At 42.3% G+C, this 19,717-nt stretch overlaps 1 non-coding gene across 1 annotated transcript; it reads left to right on the forward strand.

Annotated features, from left to right (window-relative positions):
- Nucleotides 1–18,929: 18,929 nt before the first annotated feature.
- On the forward strand, nt 18,930–19,036 carry LOC145044440 (small nucleolar RNA R71). The gene has a single exon (XR_013681392.1). It is a non-coding gene; the product is annotated as a small nucleolar RNA R71 (small nucleolar RNA).
- Nucleotides 19,037–19,717: the final 681 nt, after the last annotated feature.

Genomic DNA, 19,717 nt, shown 5'->3' on the forward strand with positions numbered 1-19,717 from the left:
AGCAAAGGGAATGTCTGTTGAAGTTCCACTTTGAGCTGAGGGAGTAGAGGGTATGTCTTCTTTTGCCGAACGATCATCCTTCTGAGGAATATTTTTCGTACCACTGGTGCTTGGCTCATTGAAATTATCTGGCTTGTTCAAAGGTTCAGGGATGTATCTTCCTTTGCTCATCCAGGAGGTTCTTTCAGATAAGACAACGGTTTCGTTTGCATTATCAATTGGAGTTTCCCAGAAGTACTCATCGCAGCCATCAGCATTGTCTTCGTTAACAATAGCCGTGAGTTCAGCTGTTTGATGTTCGGTTACTCCAGTCACCTTGTATACTTGATTCGGAGTGGTCCTGACCTTTTGATACACAACTGCTTTTTCAACTAATATCGGGGACTTTTGTTGGGACAATCGAGCGAACTCCACTGAATTTTCAGAAATAAGATTCTTGTGGTTTTCAGGTTCGCTTTTAACAAATTCTGAGCAGTCAACCGTGTCCTCTACAGAAATTTCACTCATGTTTTCGTCCTCGTTAAGCTCAGATGTATTTTCAACATCAATTTTGTTTTCTGAGCTTACGTTGGCGCTTAAAGAGTCAAATTTTTGCATGGTTTCGGTTCTCAGTTTAAGTTTGTCATTTTCATCCAAAAGATTTTTGAGCATGTCCTTGTGGTCTTTGGATTTAATGAAGGACTCAATTTTGTCCAGTCCATACATGTAGGTCGGATTGACATCATCAGACGATATCACACTCTCACAATTGTAGGCTTCGGCATCGATTTCATCCTCCTTGAACTCTAGGAAGGGCAAAATCATGCGATGGATATTTTGGCCTATTTCACAATCCAAGTGAAGCTGAGTAATATTAGAATATAAACGTTTAGCAATTAAACAAAACACATTCCACTGTTTTAACAATTTTAAATTGTCTCTTTGCAAATAAATGTTTTCGTCTTTAACTTTAACTAATTCTGACTCCTTTAACTCGATCCACATTCTCCGCTCCTCACTCTTCGACGCCACCCTGCTTAATTGATCAGTTAGGTTAGAATTGGTGACTCGAGTTTGAGTTAAGCTACTATCTAGATGAGAAATTCTTGTATTAACGTTTTTTAGTTCTTTCTCATATAAGGATTGTGGTACTTTAGATGAAATGAAAACCGATTGTACCTTCTTTATCAGTTTGTCAAGTTCATTGAACTGCTGGCTGAGTGGTTTGGCCGTAAAGCACATGTCCTCCTGTACCTTCGGTCCATCGCTTCCTCCATCGGTGTTGTATCCCCTCATTTGAGATATGTCAGTCACCATGAAGCATCTTCCTCCACTGCTTTCTTCCTTAGCCACATAAGCCTTTCCATGGGTAGGCTTCCTCACTTCTTCGTCTTCTGAGTCGGTAGACCAAACTTCTGTGCTACCGAACTCATCATCATTAACCGAACCCTTCACAATAAGAGCATTAATAGAAGGGTTAGTGGTAGACTTCTTCTTTCTCAACTCATCCAGCTTCTTTTGCAACACTGCTTCCTCATCCTTTTCATCATCCTTTTCAGCTATCTTTTTAAGCACACAGTCTTTAGCATAGTGGTTTTTCCCACCACAGTAGTAACAGCTTACTCCGGAATCGCCATCCGCCTTCGGTTCCTTCTTGGGCTCCTCAGCCTTCGGTTCATTGTTCACCTTTTCAGAGCTGTAACTCCCCTGCCAGTTTCGGTTTTTGTTGCTGGGGAATCTCTTCTTTATGAACCTCTTAGGATTGGACACCATCATGGCATAATCCTCAAACGTGAGATCATATTCCTCCAAGTTAAGCTCTTCATCCTCCATCACAACTTTACTTTTAGATAGGAGGGCCAACGAACCAAGACTCGAAACGACGTTCTTCTCTTGCACCACAATCTTCTCTTGGGACTTTAGAATACCCACCAGTTTTGCCAAAGAGTATGATTTAAAAGGCTCATGAGCTTTGACTGTGGAAACCACTGCTCTCCATTCAAACCTCAATCCGTTCAAGAAAGTAACCTTCTGTTCGATAAGCTTCCTTTCAATATCGTGTTTGATCATCTTGCTGAGAAGATGATTGAAGTGATCAAACGTCTGGGTCACCGTTTCTTCGGCCCCTTGCCTGAATTCTCCAAACTCAGATAGAAGCAAGGTTTGGATAGAATGTTCAAGATCCTCGTCTGTAGAATACAGTTCACGAAGTCTATCCCAAACTTCCTTTGCCGTCGTACATGAGCTAACCAATCTAAATGTATCGGACTGAAGGGCGAATCTGATCAACCTTAACGCCTTAATATTGCACTGGAATTTGTCCTTTTCATCTTGTGCAATATCCTTCACGTCCTTTAGCAGATCATTGTACTCTTTTTGTGTCTTGATGATTCTGGACGTAGCAGAATGAGAAAACGGTCCATTGATGATGGCTTCCCATATGAGGTACCCATTATCCTCCGATCCAATTACGTAATCTTCAAAATGATGCGCCCATACTTCATAGTCATGGGTGTATAAGATTGGAATCTTTGTCGTCGAACCGATGCTGTTGGAAATATTAATAGGGTTTGATTGCGTCGCGTCCATTATGATCGTAAAAACCTGTTCAAAGATCAGACTTGTAATAAAGTAGATTAGGGCAAAACAATAAATATCAAGATACGTCAATAAAGAGATGACGGCTCAATAAATATCGATGATTGCGGAAAAAACCCTAATGGAAATCTTTTTCACAGAAAAGATGTGTATCGATTACACAGCCTCCTTCTCTGATACCAATTGATGTGATTAAAACGACCTTTAATCTATGAAGATCGATTAGATCTTGAACAAGTATGTAAATATTAAAACTTTATGAACGCAATAAAAAGAACAAGACAAGATGGAATCAAACGAGTCGAATGATTTAAACAAAATCCTCAGAAGAGCTCGATTAAGAACATCAACTGTAGAGGATTTTAAGGTTACAAGAACGATTAAAGAAAAAGTGTAATGCTATCGTTAAGTTCTAAAAACGTTAACCTCTATCTCGTTACCCTAATATGCATGCAAGCATTAACTTATATACAATATATAAAAGGCTCTCGGTTGGACAGGCCCAAACCGGAGTATACATGGCTAAACTATCGAGCCCAAAAGACGCAATCCCAAAATAATCTTCAGTCCAACATCGTGAATTTGTCCTGTCCGTATGGCTCGGTTACGATAGTGCCAAAAATCAATCCAAGAATGTTTGGTTTACTCCTATGTCGATTTTAAGCATAAAAAAATAACATTTAGGGGTATAACACAATTTTTAGGGCAAAATTTCACCATTTCAACTATACACAAACCCTAGCCCCTTTATTTAACAATTAAAGCAAAATTAACCATACAAAGTAAGAAAGAATTACCTGAAAGTGCAGATTACGTAACCAAAAATGGATTATTTGGTGGAATAGGCCAAAATTGGAATAATGGGGGACCAGGAACCGTTCTCACTTTGTGGGTAATAAGAAAGTGCTTTAGGTCAAATGGTTTATGTCTTTAATATGTGGTCCCGTGTGTTTCATAGTTCATGTCGTGTGTTCTCGTGGACTAGTCATTTGGGTCATTCGATTAACAAGTGGGCATAATATAACCATTAGGCTAATAGAACCAGGTCCGTAAATGCCTTCTGGACTCACGTCGTGAAGCATACACGCTCACGTCGTGAGCTTATATCAGATCAAATAATTGCCTATTAAATCTATCGTTTTATTTACTACAAATCTTAATTAATTACCACTTAATTCAGGGACCCCACACTTAATGTTTTTACCATTCATAATATTACTTACATGATGAGATGATTAATTTTCCTTTAAAAAAAAACAAACCGGGCTCGGGTTGCCTCCCGAGAAGCGCTTCTTTTTTATGGAGTCATGAGCTGGACTCCGAGCCTCCTTACATTGAGTTGTCCGAATAGTCCATCACAAGCTAAACTTTTTGATCCTTCCATCGCTTTTTGTAAGCTTGAACACGTCGTTTACACGCCCTTTTCGAATTATGCCTTTTAGCCTTAGTTTCATTTGCATCGAGCTTTCTTTGGGTCCCCTTATTTTCTTGCAAGTTACTGTCTAATTTTTCCTCTTCTCCTAGCTCCACAAGAAGCATCTTTTCATCCATAACCAAGCTCTTTTCCTTGGAAGTAACCTCGTCTTCATCCTCGTCACTCGATAATTCATCACGTTCCTCGCTTACCCAAGAAATTGGATTTGTATAAGTTATCACTTCAACAAAGAATGGAACATATGTTCTTGGTTTTGTACGTTTGACTTGTTGAATTGTCTTCAATTCTTCTTCCATTAACTTCTCTAACTCCCCAAGTTCATCTTCTTCATCAATATTGAAAACCTCACTTTGAACATCAATACCATGGAAACCATCTTCTACTCTAAAAGTTTCCTTATCATCTCCAACTCTCAAAGTGAGGATGGACTCGTGAATATCAACCAAGGCACCACCAGTATTAAGTAATGGGCGACCAAGAATAATTGGAACGGCGGGATCTTCTTTCATATATAAAACCACAAAGTCAATTGGAAAAACAAATTTCCCAATTTTCACTAGAATATCTTCCACAATGCCCCAGGGTTGCGTCACTGAATGGTTTGCCATGTGAATAGTCATTTTTGTAGCCTTCAACTTCTTAATATTTAGCTTCTGATAAAATGCATAAGGCATCAAATTTATGCTAGCCCCAAAATCAGCTAAAGCATAAGTCTTTAGATGATTCCCAAACTCACACGGAATAGTGAGGCGTCCAAGATCTCCCATCTTATTAGGTAATTCTTCCAATACTACTTTTAAACTTTGCTCACTAAGAATAACCTTGGAATTTCTCTTCAATTTTTGACGAGTGTCCATCAAATCTTGTAGGAACTTCGCCTACTCGGGAATCTTCGATAATGACTCAATAAAAGGAGTATTAATAGGAATACCCTTTACGTTCTTTAAAAACACCAAATTTTCCCTTTACAGTGGACTAAGATTAGCTCGAGTTAGATACGGTAAAGGTGGACAATAAGCCGGAAGAATTTCTGAAGTTTTCTGTTCAGGATGGTCCCATGTCGTGAGCATAGAGGGCTCACATCATGAGTTCTGTGCTTCAACAATAATATTATTTTTGATTTTTGACTTCTTCGGTTTTGGTTCGGGTGGTTTTGGTTCCTCCTCTAATGCTTCTAAGAACTCAGAAATGGCCTCATCTTCAGTCTCGATCATCATGACATGGGATTGATCTTGTTTTTCAGGAAATTATGAGGATAATTTGTTGTTCACCAAAGTTGTTAGTTGACCAAGTTGGGCTTCGAGATTATAGATCGATGCTTGATGATTTCTTAAAGAGGCTTGCTGGTCAATAATCATTGCATGTTGTTCTTTCATCATCTTCATGTGATCTTTCAGCATTCCATCGGTATCATCATGCATTTTCTCGGAAGCTTTCATAAATCGGGTTAACATGTTTTCGAAGTCAATTTTCTTCTCGGCTGGTGGTTGCTCTTTTTGGTAAAATCCTTGGCATGCCTGCTTATATTTTTCTTCTTTTTGCTTCTTGTATTAATCATATGGTAGCCACTCATTCTTTGGTTTTCTCCAGTCTTCATCATATTTATCCCCACTAGAATAGCAAACTTGAGATTTTTTATACCCATTATCATCTATGTGGCAATCTTTAATCAAGTGTGGACCATTACACCTCTCACATCCAAGCCTTATAGCATGTATTGTATGGTCTATTTTTGTGATTCTCCTGTCCATTGTATCAAGCATGGCCATTACAGCAGCCATGTATGCACAATTTCCACCCCCACTTCCTTTAACTCCAACATTTCTTGGATTGTGGTACTCACGAGAATGCTTTGTAAATTCTTCAACTAACTCCTTGACTTCCCCCAGATTTTTCTTAGTTAGTGTATGATGACCCAAAATACAACCCAAAACTTTTATTTTAATATTACTAAAAATCACAACATCAACTGTCATATATCATAAAACCATGGAGCGAGTAATTCAAAAGTCATAGTAAATTTCCAAAACAAAAACTGTAACAATCATATCAAAATATCAGAGTAAATTCCCAGGCTAAATTTAAGCTGTGGTGTGTGCCATGCCATCATCCCGAGCTCTTCCCCTTACCAGCAGAAGTACCTAAAATCAAAAATGAAACTGTAAGCACAAAACTTAGTGAGCTTCCCCCAAATTACCACATACCATACAATAACATATAAAGCACATACTGGGCCTTGCCCACTGCATCGGACCGAAGTCCAGAAACTGACCCGGGCCTTGCCCTCTACATCGGACCGAAGTCCAGGAACTGCATCGGACCGAAATCTAGAACTGACTGGGACCTTGTCCCCTACATCGGACCAAAGTCCGGAACTAACTGCATCATACCAAAGTCTGGAACTAACTAGGATATTGTCCCCTGCATCAGACCGAAGTCCGGAACCGACTAAACATAACATAGCATAAATATATCAACTAGCATGAACACATATACTGCATACTGCATCGGACCAGGGTCCAGAACACATAACACAAAACATGCTTGAATCATAAAGACATCAAGCAATCTAACTACTGCATCGGACTAAGGTCCGAAACTACTGCTAACTAAACGGGCCAACATTCAAGACGTAGACCAATCCCTGCTGGAAGGAAACTCACCTCGTAGTGCTGGCAGCTGAGATGCTAACTCTAAAAGTGGCTGACTACTGCTCCGGAACTGACCGACTAGAAATCCCAAAAACACTAGATCAGTTACTTGTAAATGGCCTCAGGGTAAAATGACTATTTTACCCCTGGTCAAAGTCAACCTCTTGCTCAAATTCAACTTACAGTTGACTCGAATCGTCGAGTTGGGCCGCCAACTCGTCGAGTCCCTACTCTTAATTTCCATTCCTGCTCGCTACTACTCGTCGAGTTTGGCATTGACTCGGCGAGTTCCTGTTTGATACTAATAACCAGTCTATCTTCATCTGACTCGCCGAGTTGTATGAACAACTCGCCGAGTCCTCCTTCATCATAAGAACACTCTGGCCTGTGACTCATCGAGTTGTATGAACAACTCGTTGAGTTTGTTCTTGAGGCAAAAAGATTGCCATGAACTCGCCGAGTAATGGCATTGACTCGCCAAGTCTCTCCATTGTTGAGTCTGACCTCCGTCTCACTGAGTCCACCCCTAACTCACTGGTTCCACTCGGAATAACTCAAAATGGGAAAAATCAGGGACTCGCGACTCGACTCGCCGAGTCTGAAGAACAACTCGCCAAGTCGCTTGCATGCAACCACTATTCAGTTGATTTTGATCAATTCCAGTGCATTCAACTTGTAGATCTGGATTCCTTAGGTTGGTTTCAGATGTAAAGTTTCGAACTTTACGTGTATGCATGCGTCAATAAAGGTTCAAAGGCTCTAAATGCACTAAAAGTGTAGATCTAGGGCATTCATGCAAAGATAGTACCATAAAGGCAGTAGATCTGAACTCCTAGAGCTCAGACATGGGAGGATTCGATGACTAACCATCTCCAAATGTCCTCTATACCTTTACCGAGCCAAGAATAGCAACAACAAGCTAATTAAGAGATCTAATGGAAGAAGAACAAAGGTTTGGGCTTGATACCTCAAGGAAGACGGAAATGCAACTGGAAGGCCGAGTCTACTTTGCTCTCCCTTGATCCCTCCTCTTTTCTTCTCTTCTTCCCACTTAAAATGCACCAACAAATTCACAAGATGAGAAATCACACCAAAAATAACAAGGAACGGCTAGGGTTTTAGTATAGAACTCTCTGTGGGTGAGGGAGGCTGAAAGAGGTGCATAAAGTTGTTTAAATAGGGCGCAAACCCTTAGATTTATGGTTTCATCCAGACTGGCGGACTCGCCGAGTCCCAGCATATAGACTCGTCGAGTAGCCGGCTCCAAACGTGTGCTCATCTCGTTTCTACTCGATGATTCGGGCTACTGACTCGTCGAGTTCCTCTTGAAAACTTAAAAAAATACATATTAATAACATACCAGAAATGGGGCATTACAACTCTCCCCCACTTGTCTCAGACTTCTTCCTCAAAGTCTGTTGCTGCTGAATCTGGAAACAAGTCTAGGTAATGCTCCATCATCTCCCCCTCGTACTCCCATGTCCATTCTGAACCCCCTCGGTGCTGCTATTGCACCTTTACCAATTGAACCGACTTGTTCCTCAAGGTCTTCGTCTTCTGGTCTAAAATCGCAACCGGTATCTCAATATAATTCAGGTTGCTATCAACCTGAATGTCCTCCAAGGGTACAACTGATGCCTCGTCCACCAAGCACTTCCTCAAATGAGAAACATGGAAAGTGTTGTGGATCTGGCTAAGCTCTGATGTAAGATCCAACCGATAAGCCACCCTACCCACCCGGACCAAAACCCTAAAAGTACCAATGAACCTGGGGCCCAGCTTTCCCCTCTTCCGAAACCTGATAACGCCCTTCCAGGGTGATACCTTCCGGAGGACCATATCGCCCACCTGAAACTCTAGGTTCGAACGCCTCCTGTCGGCGTAACTCTTCTGCCTAGTCTGCGCAGTCTGTAGTCTACTACGAACCTGCTGAATCAACTCCTTTGTCTTGAGCACCACTTCGGTGCTCCCAATGACTCACTGACCGACCTCGCCCCAACAGATCGGGGACATGCACTTCCTCCCATAGAGCATGTCGAAGGGAGGACGGTCAATGCTGGCGTGGTAGCTATTGTTATACGAAAATTCCACTAACGGAAGATACGTATCCAAATGCCACCGAAATCTAGGACACATGCCCGAAGCATGTTCTCAAGAGTCTGGATCGTGTTCTCACTCTTCCCGTCCGTCTGAGGGTGGAAAGTGGTGATGAAATGGAGATGAGTACCCATCTCGTCGTGAAACCGCTTCCAGAATCTGGAAGTAAAACGGATGTCTCAGTCTGACACTACCGAGACAGGCACTCCATGTCGTGCCACAACCTCTCGCACATAAATATCGGCTAGCTTCTCAGCCGATATGCTCTCCTAGATCGGCATAAAATGATCACTCTTTGTTAACCGATCCACAATAACCCAAATCTAATCCACTCCACGTGCTGTCCTGGGAAGCTTAGTGATGAAATTCATGGTAATGTACTCCCATTTCCACACTAGAATGTCTAACGGCTGCATCTTGCCATGGGGCCTCTGGTGCTATGCCTTGACCTTCCTGCAGGTCAGGCACCTCTCCACATACCAGGCGACGTCCCGCTTCATGCAGCGCCACCAATAATCAGGTCGAAGATCTCTATACATCTTTGTCGCCCCTAGGTGGATGGAAAATCGAGACTTATGGGCCTCGTCCATCAACACTTGCCGCACACCGCCCCAGTACGGTACCCAAACTCTCCCATGAAGGGTCAACAATCCCCGACTGTCATAATAAACAGAAGCTACTCAGCCCACGATCCTCTTACACTTCTGCCTCTCCTCATTGAGCCCCTTAACCTGAGCCTCCCTGATCTACTCCAACAATCGATTAATCACTGTCATCCTCAAGCATATATCCCTTATCGGGGTCACTGCCGTCTTGTGGCTCAGGGCGTCGGCCACTACGTTGGCCTTCCCCAGGTGATAAAGGATCGCACAATCATAGTCCTTCAACACATTGAACCACCAACGTTGCCTCATGTTAAGATTCGGCTGGTCCATGAGGTACCTAAGACTCTTGTGATCCGTGTAAATGGTACAACGGACCCCATAGAGGCAGTGTCTCCAAATCTTGAGGGTGAACACCACTGCCGCCAACTCTAAATCTTGCGTTGGATAGTTAGCCTCGTGAGGCTTCAACTGTCTAGAGGCGTAAGCTATCACATGCCCCCGCTACATCAAAACTGCTCACATCCCTATGATCGAGGCATCACAGTAGACTACAAAATCATCCACTCCCTTTGGCAGGGTAAGAATTGGTGCCTCGCAAAATCGCTACCTAAGGGTCTCAAACGCCGCTTGCTGCTTAGGCCCGAACGATACACCACCAACTTCTTGGTCAGTCGGGTAAGTGGTATTGCTATCTTGGAGAAATCCTGAATGAATCTCCTATAGTACCCGACCAAACCTAGGAAGCTCCGAATCTCGGATGGAGACTTCGGGACCTCCCACCACATCACAGCCTCTATCTTGGCCGGATCTACCAGTATACGCTTCTGGTTGATGAGGTTCCCAAGGAACTGCACCTCGCACAACCAAAACTCGCACTTGGATAACTTCACGAAAAGTCTCTCTCTTCTCAAAATCTCTAGCACCTCCCTCAGGTGCTCCTCATGCTGTTCCTAAGTCTTGGAATAAACCAAGATGTCATCAATGAATACTATCACAGACCGATCCAGCATCGGCCTACATACGCGGTTCATGAGATCCATGAACACAGCTGGAGCATTGGTGAGCCCAAATGGCATCACCACGAACTCATAATGACCATAGGAGGTCCTGAAAGCGGTCTTCTGCATATCCTCCTCTCTGACCCGCATCTGATGATACCCAGAGTTCAAATCAATCTTGGAAAACCAAGATGCTCCCTGAAGCTGATCAAATAAGTCATCTATCCTCAGGAGTGGGTAACGGTTCTTCACCGTTACCTTATTAAACTCCCGGTAATCTATACACATACAGTGCAACCTGTCCTTCTTCTTCATGAACAAAATGGGTGCTCCCTAGGGTGAATTGCTCGGCCTGATAAAACCCTTGTCCAGCAGCTCTTGCGGCTGCGTAGACAACTCCTGCATCTCTGGGGGAGCCAACCGATATGGTGCCTTGGCTATCGGAGCCGCACCAGGAATCAAGTCAATCCTAAACTTGACCTGTCTCTCGGGAGGTATTCCAGGCAAATCCTTTGGAAATACATCCGGGTAGTCTTGCACTACCGGAACATCGTCAGTTGTCGTCTTGCCCTTCTCCCGGGCATCTAAAACATAGGCAATACAACTGGCACATCCCTGCTGGAAGTAGTGCCTCGCTCTCGCTGCTGAACAAAGAACTGGTCCGTGTTGTGGCCCCTCACCCTGAATAACTAACTCTCCCCCACCGGGAGTGCGAACCCTCACTAACTGTAGCTCACAATCAATCATCGCCCCATTGGGGCTTAGCCAATCCATGCCTACTATGACCTTATTCCCTCACAGGGGAATAGGGACCAAGTCTATCGAAAACTGCTCATCGAATAACTGAAGAGAACATCCTCTATGTACTCTCGCAACTCTAACGGTCCTGTCATCTGCGATCTCGACCTCAAGTGGAAAATCCAGATCCCCTGGAGCTCTGCTAAACCTCTTGCTAGCTGCAAGTGAAACGAATGATCGGGTAGCCCCCGAATCAAACAATATTGTGGCTAATATGCTGTTCACTAAGAACGACCCTATACAAAACATAAATCCATAAGAAAATAAATAATCAATAATAATTGCAGAGATAAAGGAAAAAGACATACTCGTCACCACATTAGGAGTCGCTCGCGCCTCCTCTGCTGTCAACTGAAAATCCATACTCTTCGCTACTGGCGTCTCAACTCGGCCTTGACGGCCGTCTGTAATCCTTACGGTAGCAGGGGCAGGTGCTGACACCTTACCTGCTGCAGCTAAGCTCGAACACAGGGACTATTTATGTCCCCTCTGATTGCAATGGAAGCAAATCAGCTCTAATGTCGCGGTGGCGGTAGTAGTACTTGTACAATCCCTGCTCATATACCCAGTCCGACTGCACTTGTAGCAGCCAACACTCCCTGCCTTGCATGCCCCATCGTGCAATCTCCCACACTTGCCACACCAACCGTGGCTCTGCTGACTCTTGGATCTGTGATCTGACACCTTGGGATTTTTTCCCAAACTCCGTGTACCCAAAGCCATATCTGGATTCCTCTTCCTTTCCATCTGAAGGTCAATCTCTCTCTCTCTCTCTCTCTCTCTCTCTCTCTCTCTCTCTCTCTCTCCCGAGCCCTAGCGATCATGTCATCCAGCGTTTTACAGCTGGACCGACTCATAAACTGACGGATATCACTCCGCAACATCTCATGATAACATGCCTTCTTCATTTCCTCATCAGTCGCGTACTGAGGAACGAGAAGTGCCCTCTCCTAAAACTTGGCGGTAATCTCCGCCACCGTCTCTGTAGTCTGGGTGAGGTCCTGAAACTCCCTGGAAAACTGATGCACCTCGATAACCGGTGCGAACTCAGCTCTGAACCTGGAATTAAATTCAGCCCAGGTCATAGCATCCAAATCTGCGTCATCTCTAATGACATGCCCAGCCTCCTCCCACAAATCGCGTGCCCTGTCCTTCAGGAGACAGGAGGCCAATCTGACCTTGTCTCCCTCGGGATACCTGCTAGTGCGGAATGTGTTGGCCACATCCACCAACCATCTAGTACTCGCTATGGGCTCCTGCGCCCCATGATAATCTGGAGTTCCACATGCCCGATACTCCCTGAAAGTAAGTGTGCGCAACCCCATCATGGCCGCCACCTCAGCACGAAATATGCTCAACTTCTCTTCCATCAACTCTAGTATACCTTCCTTGATCGAACCAAAGATCATGGGAGTCTGCTCAAGAATGATACGGGTCACCTCTGAGGTGAAGAACTCTCTAGTCTGCTCATCCACGTGCTCGGCCCACGAGCCTAATCCTGATCCCTCACCGGCTCCAGAACTGTCGACTGCTGGAATAGGTCGCAAAACCACCATTCTGAAACACATCATAACAAATGTCAGAAACATTGATATATCTCGAGGGATCGCTACTACTACAGGTTTCCCGGTCTCGTATCAGCCTTCCTTGATTCAAGTACAGATCCTCTGCTTCCCGTAGTATGGGCCCCTACTACCTTCCACATTTATCCGTAGCTTCCACAAGAACTGCCTTGACTCGACCAAGTCACTACTACCGCTACTGATCTCTACTACTCTCATCCTAGGCTTGCCCTATGGAATTCTCCGACTCAACCAAAAACAGTCCTCAGCCGCTAAAATCGTCCTTGTAATACGAATTAGTCATCACCTGAATACCATCACATGTGATGAGGCTCATATAATCTTTCAAATAAAAGACTCGTCCCTACAATGGTTAGACTCAAACAAGAGTTGCGCAGTTAGGCCAAATCCTGCACTCTGAGATTATTCAACCCTGATCACATGTGATGTGATGTATTCACCTAATGGCTAGCTCCCATTACTCGGAGTCCCACAAAGCACAAAGCAAGCATGATTCGAACATAGGAAACTACTAAAGCAATTCTATTCTTATAACGAGGAACTGTATAGCATACAATGCTAAGCTCATACTATTGGGCATAACCTAAACAGGCTATCCTACTGCTGTCTACTCAATACTAGCATGCAATTCTCATAAAACTGAAGCACATATAGCAGGCACATAAGGAATCTTCCTAGATCTTTAGTCCTATTCTAGCATGTTGTCCTACTGAAACTGAAATAGATAATCATAGTATAAACTTGTATGGATAATTTGGGTGTACTTACTTGAGCTCGGCTGATTGCATGCACCACACCCTTTTTACGTTTTCAAAAGTATTTTCCTTTTAAGTTTCTTTCACAAAAATTCTCTTGAAAACATTTCTCTTTTGAAAATCTTTTACTATTTCCTTAGTTTGGGTTCAGTCACACCCGTAAGTATGACTGAATCCCACAAACCAAGGCTCTGATACTGTCACACCCCCGAACCAGACGGCGGAAACGTCCGGGGGCTGTTGTGACTCAATTGAATACCATCACAATGAATATACATGAAACATAACATCATACATTACCAAGCATTGAAATGTTACAACTAGTAGCGTTTACAGTTAGTACATTGATCCATAATATTACATGCCCCAAAAGTAAATTGTTCGATACTAATTAAAACAACAGCAAGACGTTACTGAGTACATTTTTCCTTTTCGATTTACCTGTTACCTGAGAATACAAGTATTTTGAAAAACGTCAACATATGAAATGTTGGTGAGTTCATAAGTAATGTTTGAAATTTAATGGTTTGTATTGTTTTGAAAATCACCAGAAAATCCGATATTTTCTGAAAAGAGCATAGTATAAAAAGTGTGAAGAACTGGAAGTATGCTTGTTTGTTTCTATAGATGTAAAAGTACAATTTGTAAAACTCGGTATGTAACTCGTAGGTGTATTAATTGAAAATCCTAGGAAAACCCGATGTTTTCCTAATACTGTGAATCAAGTGTTTTATATTTTGTTATACCGTTACGACGTGTGTATTCGTTGAGTCCAGCTGACATTGGATTAATTATGGTTTGTGAATTGTTATAAACACGCATTAATGAAAACGACTAGTTTACAACTATACAAACGATCCCTTAGGCGTCGTTCGTACTATTCACTTATTCAAACCACCCTAACTTCTCATAGCCCCACGATCGAGGAGAAAAAGAGGGTGTCAAGCCCCCGGTATTTCCATAAGTCGTTCAAGGCTATCGTGAATGCGAAGGGCCCTTAGGCCAACTCGCATTTGGTGAATTCACGACTTTACTTGCAGTACTAGAGGACCCTTCGGGCCCAACAACACATAAGCCATTGAAAGTCCTTTTACATGGAATTAGGTCATATAAGGCCCAACTACATGTAAGCGAGTTTCCTTTGGGCCTAACGATCATGTCATTGGGCTAGCTAGGCCGAACAAGCACGATTTGAAACTTTCAGGCCCAAAGACGGTGTATCGACGTCTGGTGTATTCCCACGTGTGTATTGACTTGCCAAAATTTCCGCGTGTGTATTGAATTCCCGAGATTTCCACGTGTGTATTGAAGTATCGTCATGTTAGTAATTTTGGATTCGTTATTGATTCGAGACTGAATCAATTCGTTTGATAACGATTTTTGGTGTTGAAGGTGTATTATATTTAGCCGATAGTCGAGGTACTAATAATTCATCATGTCGGATTTATTGTTTAAAACAATAGAAATTTTCATTTTTCAGCCCCTTTCTTATGGATAAATTTACACTTTTGACCATTTATATAAAAGAATTTATATTTTAGTCCTTAAACCATTTTTCTTGACACTTTAGTATCAAAACTTGTAGAAAAGGTATTTTTCAGCTCAAAGTTATTTGAAAAACAGTTTTGGCCCCTCAAATGAAATTTTTCTCGGCTGAAACCCTTATTTTTGCAATTTTTACACTTTTGGCCCAAAATAGAAAATTTTTGCATCTTTGGTCCCTTTTAAATATGAAAAACATTTTTTTACCCTTGAAATGAACTTGGAACACTAGTAGTCCCCTGTTTTATAGAAAAATACAGTTTCAGCCCCTCTAATTTGAAAATCTCGTAATTTGGGCTTTATTGGGCCGAAAAGTTCATTTTTGGCCCATTATGCTTAAAAATTTCACATTTAATCCTTCAAAGAGAATATTTCTAGAAAAATACCTTGTTGAAACTGTTTTGACTCCTTTCATCCATCAGAATTTGTATTTTGTCGTTTTGGGCCCTTTAACCTTATATTTTTAACATTTTGAGTCCAAAAATGAGATTTTTAGCCCAATGAGTTCATATTAACCAACTTGGTTATTTTTCTAGAAATGATTTGTGTGTAATAATATGTTTTATACTTGTTTCATACATCCTAATTCAATTCTCGGTTTCAAGGACTTTTTGACTAGATTCAACACCATAATCACATAAGAACATGTAAATAAACATAGAAATCATACAAAGCATACATATACTCATAGATCTACACATTTGCTTGAATTACCCCCCCCCCCCCCCCCACAAAACTTTTAAAAACCGAAAAATAGAGGGTATGAAGCTCACCTTTGGGTGTGGTTTCGATTGTGGAGAAGAGATGGAAGAAAATGAGATGATTTTCGACCTAAGCAACCTTTCCTTGGAAGATCTCGAGTTTAAGGGGTTCTAGATGATGATTTTTGTGAAGAATCCTCCTTGCAAGGCCCTTGAATCTCAAAATTTTGAAGGGAAAGTGAAGGGATTTGTGGTGTGTTCTTAAGAGTGTTTCGGTGAATGATTGTGTGTCTATGTGTGTGGTACTCTCGGCCGAGAACAAAGAGGAGAAGAGAGAGGAAGTTGAAGTGACACTCCTAGATGCACGTTGGTCCATGCATGGAGGCATGTGAGGTATAAGTGAGGTGACACTCCATAAGTCAACTCTTCACCCTTGGATTTGGGCTTTGGGCCGAGATTTTGAAAGAAAAAGGAGAGTATTGGGCTTTAATGCCCCTAAGCCCATATTAGAGTTAGGTTTGATGATTGTTGGCCCTATAAAATATAAGTGTGATTTTTATACTTTGTTGGGCTAGTTTAAGTTAATTATGGTTCATAATGGTTCATAATATTTAATTCATTTCATTCTAGGCCCAATGTGGCCCAAAATGTTGGAATAAATGAAAGTGGGTCCAATTAGAGCCCATTTAAAGGTTCTAAGCCCATGATAGTCAAATTGGAAGCTTATTGGTACTTTGAGTCCAATAAGGAAGTCCTAGTCCAAAATGGACCTAAACAAGAACTTCTAGGGTTTCCAATTGCTTGTTGACTATTTGTAATACTTGTATGGTGTATTTGATTGAAAATTTTGATGTCATAGAGTAAGCATCATACATGCTCTTAATTTTTTGATTCTACATTTTACTTGAGTGTAATGATTACAAGACACAAAATTTCTAGTTGTGACAGATACCAACCTATAACGACCCAAAATACGACCCAAAAATTTTATTTTAATATTATCAAGAATCAAAACATCAAACGTCATATATCATAAAACCATGGAGCGAGTAATTCAAAAGTCATAGTAACAGTATCCAAAACAAAAACTATAACAATCATATCAAAATATCAGAGTAAATTCCCAGGCTAAACTGAAGTTGTGGTGTGTGCCATGCCATCATCTCGAGCTCTTTCCCTTACTAGCGGATTTACCTAAAATCAAAACGAGAACTCTATGCAGAAAGCTTAGTGAGCTTCCCCCAAACTACCACATACCATACAATAACATATAAAGAACATACTGGGCCTTGCCCACTGCATCGGACAGATGTCCGGAAACTGCATCGGACCGAAGTCCGGAAACTGACCAGGGCCTTGCCCTCTGCATCGTATCGAAGTCTGGGAACTACATCAAACCAAAATCCGGAACTGACTGGGACCTTGTCCCCTGCATCGGACCGAAGTCTGGAACTAACTGCATCAGATCGAAGTCCGGAACTGACTGGGACCTTGTCCCCTGCATCGGACCGAAGTCCGGAACTGACTGAACATAACATAGCATAAACATATCAACTAGCATGAACATATATACTGCATACTGCATCAGATTAGGGTCCGGGACACATAACACAAAACATGCTTCAAACACAAAGATATCAAGCAATCTAACTACTGCATCGGACTGAGGTCCGGAACTACTCCTAACTAAACAGGCCAGCATTGTGGCCGTAGACCCATCTCTACTGGAAGGAAACTCACCTCATAGTGCTGGTTGCTGAGATGCTAACTCTAAAACTGGCTGACTGCTGCTCCAGAATTGACCGGCTACAAATCCAAAAAACACTAGATCAGTTACTTGTAAATGCCCTCAGGGTAAAATGACTATTTTACCCCTGGTCAAAGTCAACCTCTCTGTCAAAGTCAACTTACAGTTGACCCGACTCATCGAGTTGGGCCGCCAACTCGTCGAGTCCCTACTCTTATTTCCCATTCCTGCTCGCTACTACTCGTCGAGTTTGGCATTGACTCGACGAGTTCCTCTTTGATACCAATAACCAGTCTATCTTCATCTGACTCGCCGAGTTGTATGAAAAACTCGCCGAGTCCTCCTTCATCATAAGAACACTCTGACTTGTGACTCATCGAGTTGTATGAACAACTTGTCGAGTCTGTTCTTGAGGCAAGAAGATTGCCATGAACTCGCCGAGTCAGCGCATTGACTCGCCGAGGCTCTCCATTGTTGAATCTGACCTCCGACTCACTAAGTCCACCCGTAACTCACTAGTTCCACTCGGAATAACTCAAAAGGGGAAAAATTAGGGACTCGCAACTCGACTCGTCGAGTCGGAAGAACAACTCGCCGAGTCGCTCGCTTGCAACAACCATTTAGTCGATTTTGATCGATTCTAGTGCATTCAACTTGTTGATCTGGATTCCTTAGGTTGGTTTGACACGTAAAGTTTCCAACTTTATGTGTATACATGGATCCGTAAGGGTTCAAAGGCTCTAAATGCACTAAAAGTGTAGATCTAGGGCTTCCATGCAAAGATAGTACCATAAAGGCAGTAGATTTGAGCTCCTAGAGCTCAGACACTGGTTGATTCGATGGCTAACCCTCTCCAAATGTCCTCTATACCTCTACTAAGCTAAGAATGGAAAAAACAAGCTAATTAAGATATCTAATGGAAGAAGAACAAGGTTCAGGCTTGATACCTCAAGGAAGACGGAAATGTAACTAAAAGGCCGGATCTACTTTGCTCTCCCTTGATCCCTCCTATTTTCTTCTCTTCTTCCCACTTCAAATGCACCAACAAATTCACAAGATGAGAAATCACACCAAAAATAACAAGGAACGACTAGGGTTTTAGTATAGAACTCTCTGTGGGTGAGGGAGGCTGAAAGAGGTGCATAAAGTTGTTTAAATAGGGTGCAAATCCTTAGATTTAGGGTTTCATCCAGACTGGCGGACTCGCCGAGTCCCATCATATGGACTCGTCGAGTAGCCGGCTCCAAACGCGTGCTCATCTCGTTTCTACTCGACGAGTCGGGCTACTGACTCATCGAGTTCCTCTTGAAAACTTAAAAAAATACATATGAATAACATACTAGAAATGGGGCGTTACATAGTGGTCCTTGAGAATAAAGGAGTTGCCTTGTCATGACATTAACACCATCATAAAATATTGACACTTCTTGTTGAATATTGAGGTTATTTTGAGGACAATTTCTCAGCTATCCCTTGTAGCACTCCCATGCCTCATAAAGCGACTCACCCGGATTTTTCTTAAAATTTGCTATTTCCTTCTTGAGTTTAGCTATCTTGGAAGGTGGGCAAAAATGTTCTAAAAACTGTTCGCACATTTGGGCCTAAGTAGTGATTGCACCAGGTGGTAGTGCCTTTAGCTAGCCTTTAGCAGCTCCCTTAAAAGTGACTGGTAGCATCCTCAACAAAGCTGTCTCTCTAGGAACATTTGGGACATTGAAATAATCTGCTATGTCATTTACTTCATCTAAATGCTTGTAAGCATCCTCATGATCCTTTCCAGAAAAGGGTACATCCCTAAGTGCAGTAAGGATGTGTCCTTTCAGTTCGAATGAGGCAGTTGCAGGAATTGCAGGTTGTATTAGGCTAGGACCGACATCATCTCTAATTCTCTTTTAGTAATCTCTCATTGACATATCCGCAATATCCGCCATCTCATTATCAGGCTCGTCTTCGGATTCACTTCTATGTAATGTAAATTCAGGCTCAGATTCGTACTCGGATTCTTGTAGATTATATTTTTTTTAACAAAGTCTTCAACCTTGTTCTTGTCCTTTGAGGATGTACTCGATTCTCCCACTTTCTTTCGTGACTTGTTTCCAAAGACTGATTTAAGATCTTTGAAGGAAGAATTTTTTGGTGATTGGTTCACTCCCGCATTCTTATCCGACTTGTTGTGAAGGGTTGACTCTGGATCTTCAAGTGGTGGCACCAAAGGTGTGTTGGAACCT

The sequence above is a fragment of the Lactuca saligna genome, chromosome 4 (assembly GCF_052625555.1).
Source record: "Lactuca saligna cultivar CGN05327 chromosome 4, ASM5262555v1, whole genome shotgun sequence".
Lineage (NCBI taxonomy): Eukaryota > Viridiplantae > Streptophyta > Magnoliopsida > Asterales > Asteraceae > Lactuca > Lactuca saligna.